The sequence below is a fragment of the Saccopteryx leptura genome, chromosome 9, assembly GCF_036850995.1.
Source record: "Saccopteryx leptura isolate mSacLep1 chromosome 9, mSacLep1_pri_phased_curated, whole genome shotgun sequence".
NCBI lineage: Eukaryota > Metazoa > Chordata > Mammalia > Chiroptera > Emballonuridae > Saccopteryx > Saccopteryx leptura.
The window spans coordinates 72,157,724-72,163,618 of NC_089511.1; the positions used below are offsets into that span (position 1 = coordinate 72,157,724).

The 5,895-nt window shown below is 44.2% G+C and overlaps 1 non-coding gene across 1 annotated transcript; it reads right to left on the bottom strand.

Moving 5' to 3' along the window:
* Positions 1–4,210: 4,210 nt before the first annotated feature.
* TRNAS-GCU (transfer RNA serine (anticodon GCU)) lies at positions 4,211–4,286 on the bottom strand. Its single transcript has one exon. It is a non-coding gene; the product is annotated as a tRNA-Ser (tRNA).
* Positions 4,287–5,895: the final 1,609 nt, after the last annotated feature.

The window sequence follows — 5,895 nt, forward strand, 5'->3', positions numbered from 1 at the left end:
ATTATGAGGTTTTTACAAAATCCACAGACAAAAAAAAAATAAAATCCACAGACAGAGGCAAGACTGAAATGAGCTACAGTTTTCTTCATATCAGTTGAAGTCAGGACTGGCCCAGAAAAAAGGAGCAGGACATAGAGGAATCAAGGAGTCCTCACCATTGTGTCCGAATCTGCCACAGCAGAACCGGAAGGTCGGGTTGGGCCAAGTATAGCACTAGCTCAGTATATTCACTTCACCAAGGGGCTCAGCTTGGGGACAGACAATCCACTAAAAACTGCAGAGTTCCATGTCCTCAGAAGAGGGTGCAGTTCAAAGAACGCCCAGACCTAGAGGCCAACGGGTCCCATGCTTCCAGCCAACCGTGTATCTTGGGTATCCCACAGGCTCGTGCTAGCAACTCAGACTGAACATCCATGTCATGAAGTTAGACGTCTAAGCAACTCCATCGACATGATTTCCCTGGCCACAGCGTTCCTGACACAGAAGCCTAAGCATCAGGCAATGAGTAACAAGGGGAAGTCTCTCTGCTAGGGTTGCCAGATTTCAGAAATAAGAAGGCTGATATTTGAGTTTCAGAAAAACAGCAGATACTGTTTTAGGATGAGCATGTCCCATACAGACACCTTGCATTTTATTTGCTAACCCTGTACCCTGAAGATGCAAAGTTAACAGTCACCTGTGCTTTCTTGCCAGATAAACCCAAGAAATTATGGGAAGAGAAGTATCCATCCCCTGCCTGTATTCTGCCACAACCAGACTTGGAAGGCAAAATGTTGTTCCTTGCCCTGGCCGGTTGGCTCAGCGGTAGAGCGTCAGCCTAGCGTGCGGAGGACCCGGGTTCGATTCCCGGCCAGGGCACATAGGAGAAGCGCCCATTTGCTTCTCCACCCCTCTGCCGCGCCTTCCTCTCTGTCTCTCTCTTCCCCTCCCGCAGCCAAGGCTCCATTGGAGCAAAGATGGCCCGGGCGCTGGGGATGGCTCTGTGGCCTCTGCCTCAGGCGCTAGAGTGGCTCTGGACGCAACATGGCGACGCCCAGGATGGGCAGAGCATCGCCCCCTGGTGGGCGTGCCGGGTGGATCCCGGTCGGGCGCATGCGGGAGTCTGTCTGACTGTCTCTCCCTGTTTCCAGCTTCAGAAAAATGAAAAAAAAAAAAAAATGTTCCTTGAACATATTCAAAATATATATACTAGATGAAAATCTTCCAATAAACACAGGACACCACAAAAAGATGGCCCGGGAACTTTATTGGTTCAAGCAAATAGTGAAGAACCAATCTAAAGGAACTCCAGGACGTGGCCTCTGGGTTCTGACCCTCACCACTGCCCTCTGCCCTGCCGGCCACTGGCAGGTAACAAAATGGTGCTTTCTCTGGACTCTTGGTTTCAAGGTCTTGGTGGCAACCACTACGTTGCATGCTGGTATACAGGAGACACTAAACAGAAATATATTTTTCATGCTGTACTTAGCCATTTATTTCTGTTCAAGCTGATTGCACAGCCTATACCTTAACTGCTCCTCTGAAGAAGAGGCATACTCAGTAGCTCTTCAATGGGAAGATCTCCCCTGAGCATCATCAAGGAACTGACAGAAAGAGTCGGAGCCTCCTTCTTTGCGTTCCTGCTCAGAAAGCACTCTCCTTCAGGAGCTGTTCCTCTTAACTGGGGTGTCATTTGAATCACTAAACTGTTGGATTCTCAGGAAGAGTTCGGAAGGGGACACATGATGATCTCTACTCTCAATCTCCAAGCCAGCATTTTCTAGTTTCCCAATTTAAGAGTTCTGAAAAATTGAGTCCAGGGTTGAGATGGGAGAAACTTCTCCAAAGAGAACTAGAACAGAGAAGTTATGTTTTCAGTGCTTAAAAAAGTAGTCATATCAAATAAAAATGTCTTTAAGCATTTAATGAGTTAAGATAGTGTATATATATATATATATATATATATATATTTTTTTTTTTTTTTTTTCCATCTAAACTAGTATGGCTAGGGTATCATTTTCATTATGTGTAGATTGTCAGTCCAGAGCAGGGCTAAGCCAGTGAGCAGGATTCTTTAGTTTGAGACCTACTTCCCAAATCTAGTCCTAACTAACCTGTGGTTTTCATTACAGGTTCTCAGTCATTTCCCGATTAGGAACTTTCGTCTACAGAATGCGTATGTAAACAGAGCGTAGCTCTTTGGGAAAAACTATACAGCTTTAGGTTTCCATGTTAGAGGTAGCAGCACCATGACTGTCACAAGGGCTGCAAGCATTGGAGCCACTGGGTTTGGCCCTTGACTGGGGAGAAGGGAGTGATCTCGGGTATATAACCTTTGCACATCAGTTTCTTTAACTGTAAAAAGCCATACATATGCATATGTTCGGTGTCCCTGGGATGTGTTAATTCAGTTCATCTTAAACCATATCTGAGGCACTTCTCTGCCTCGGTTTTCACGTGTAAAATAGTTGTAGTTCCACCATAAGGGAGGTGAGAATAGGCAGTTACCCATGAGAATTGCTTAGAACTCTCTCGAGCTTATACTATGCATTCAAATGCAAGTTGACACCTGGTATAAGAGAGTTCATACATATTAATTCTACAAAACGAGAAGGATATCCCCCCACAACACACCAGGGCATAAAATACTATAAAAATAAATGAGCAAGACTGATGTTATCTCCGTAAGAGTCAGAATACAATTACCTTAGGGCAGTGACTGTCCCTCAGGAGAGGAGTTTAGTGGGTTTCTGATGAGGCAGCCAGTGATTTTCTGCTCTGAATGCCAGTTACATGAATGTTTACTTTAGAAATTCATCCAGCTGTGTGCTTGATTAGTGCACATTTCTTCATGTATATTATCCATACGTTCAAAGATGTTCATGGAAGCCATATCCAAGGTAAAAAACTAAGCTACTGCAGACAAAACAAGGGCCATACCCTAAATCTGACGCGCTCAGAGGAGGCCTGTATTGGTGACTTTGTAAATTCAAAGACCTAAAGTAACCACACAGGACGGTCTGAACCCAAAAATCTCTAACTAAAAGCAGGTTATGATGGATAGTCAGGTCCTAGGCCTGTAGCTTCCTTGACAAAGGTCAATATTTACTTAGTGAGCTTGTCTTGACTTGTGCATCTAAGATAACATAGCTTTGAAATGCCAGGGTAATCTCCTTTCTCAGACCCCTAAAGGCACAATCGCCAGCACTAGAGCAGAGATCACTAACCCTCATTGTTATCTTGTTAGGGAACAACATCATACCATCTCTAGGTGCTGCAAATGTTTATCCTGTGCCCATCAGTGTAAAAGAAGTATGTGTCTCTCCGTCTTACTTTTTATCCAATCCCAGAGATTTCCTCACGTTGCTTTCTCCCACCCCTTAATCTGTCACCAGTGGATTCCATGTAGCCCTCCCTATATCTCCTCCTTGGATACTAATGTATAAAATAAACTGCAAAGCTGCCTCTTCAGAGTATTTCCTCAATCTATTGAGATTTTGCTTCCTGGCAATTGTCGTCAGTTTAGCTCAAATAAACTCATTAAAATTCTCTACAGGTTTGGACGTTTTTCTCATCTACACTATGGTTCAATGCATACTCTGACGTTATAAGCTAAAGAAAAGTAAGGAAGTAATTTTTTTCTCTCTCTCTTTTTAAAAATCCATTGACCTCTAGAGAAAGAGGGAGAGAGTGAAAAACATCAACCCGCTGTTCCACAACTCTCACGTTCATTGGTTGATTCTTGTATGTGCCCTGCCCAGGGATCAAACCTGCAACCTTGGTGTGTCGGGACAATGCTCTAACCAACTGAGCTACCTGGTCAGGGCAGGAAGCAGTTTTCTCATGTGTCAGGCTAAGTGTTACCATTAACAGATGAAGGCTTCGGGATCTCAAAGGAACTCCAGGATGCAGAGTTCTATGGTTTTTGTTTGTTTGTTTTGTTTTTCTTGTATTTTTCTGAAGCTGGAAACGGGGAGGCAGTCAGACAGACTCCTGCATGCGCCCGACCGGGATCCATCCGGCATGCCCACCAGGGGGCGATGTTCTGCCCATCTGGGGCATCGCTCTCCTGCAACCAGAGCCATTCTAGCGCCTGAGGCAGAGGCCACGGAGCCATCTCCAGCGCCCAGGCCATCCTTGCTCCAATGGAGCCTCGGCTGCGGGAGGGGAAGAGGGAGGCAGAGAGGAAGGAGAGGGGGAGGGGTGGAGAAGCAGATGTGCACTTCTCCTGTGCCCTGGCCGGGAATTGAACCCAGGACTCCTGCACAGCAGGCCGACGCTCTACCACTGAGCCAACCGGCCAGGGCCGAGTTCTATGTTTTTACTCTGGTGGTAGCCACAGAGGTGTCAGTTTTGTTAGACTTTAAGTGTTTACTGTCAAGCAGTATTCACAGACGGTATAAGATGCTTTTCTTTGGTTTACTAAAGAAGGTTAACTTTGGGAAGCCATAGGGCCCTTTATATCCTCCCCACAGTTTCATGACCACTTTATACCCAGGTGCACTGGGACTTTGAAATGGCTAATGGGTATGAAATGGGTCATCGTGGTCCAACTTTTTCTTCCTGTTAGAGATGAAGCAAAGCAGCCAATAATTGCTGCATCACTCCCCTGCTTAGCCTTCCTCTCACAGTGTACTAGACACACTCAGATAGGGATTGGGTTTTGAATTCTCCTCTTAAAAAGTCACTCAGCAAGTTTAAGGCTTTAAGATATCTAAGTTGCTTTTAACAGCTCATGTGTAAGATTGAGGGGGTCAGCTTACAAAAAAGAAATTAGAAAAATTTAGAGGAAATGAAGAAACATTTCATGTTTACCAGTATGGTAAGTTGTATTAGTAAGTACCACTAGCCGTTTTAAGTGGCGGAGAGGTTCCTCATTTACTTTGCTTTTGAATGTGGGCACTTCTGGTCAGATCTCCTTGGACCTATTTGGGGTACCAGGGCTCCTTCCACACCGAGGCTGACCCTCCTCAGAGTCTTCTGGGAAGGTTTGGGGCTACACTTACTCGAAGTATAGATTCTTGGTTATATTCTACTTCCGGCGACCATATCTAGACGGAAGGGAGGCTGGAAGCTACTCAAGTTTAGAAGCACTGGCAGTCTCTACCACAAGTGTATACCCTGAAGGTGTGTGTTTGAGACAATCATATCTGATGTCTTCCCCAAGCCAAGGATCTCATACAGCAGGTTTTGTTTAAGAGTCATGGCTCTGCAGGGTGTTTAGGAGAAACTTGAGTTTTACTGATAGTATCTATAGGATACTTTTAAACAGCTTGTCTGGCCTGATCAGTACAAGTATGAAACTGACTTTAGAGTCAGGACTAACAAGTCCCTAGAGCTTCAGAGAACTGTTTCTCTGATTTTCCTTTGCATTATAATCTTAATGCTGACATTTCAGAAGTTTCTATTAGAGGAAGTTAACCTCTTTTTTTTTTTTAACCTGACAGTATTCTTTTGGGCAGGTTTCAATATCCTGCCTATTCTTTCCTCAAAGGCCAACAATTATACTCCCAGGCAGTTTTGACCTACACAAACTAATACAGTTTTACCTCTTTGTAGAGCTCTGTATAAGCATTCAGCGTTCTGAGAATTTACTTTGAACCCCTGCAATGACTTGCACTGTATTGCTACAGAACAGCTGTCTCCAAGATACAATGCTATATATGCATATCTAGCCATCACAATGATGTTTCAAACTGCTTCTGTAATGAGGTAAAACACAGCTTATTTAATAAAACCAAGTCATCTTTGGTTAAGAGATAGGAACTGGTAGATAAAGGGAAAGAATTATGCATTTATCTTGCCCTTAAAAAGGCAGTAGAGTATATTTCTTTAGAGATAGTGATAGAATGCTGCCATACTGCAGAGCCTAATAAGCAGAACTAGTGAGTCAATGGCTATCAACCTCAAAAAGCA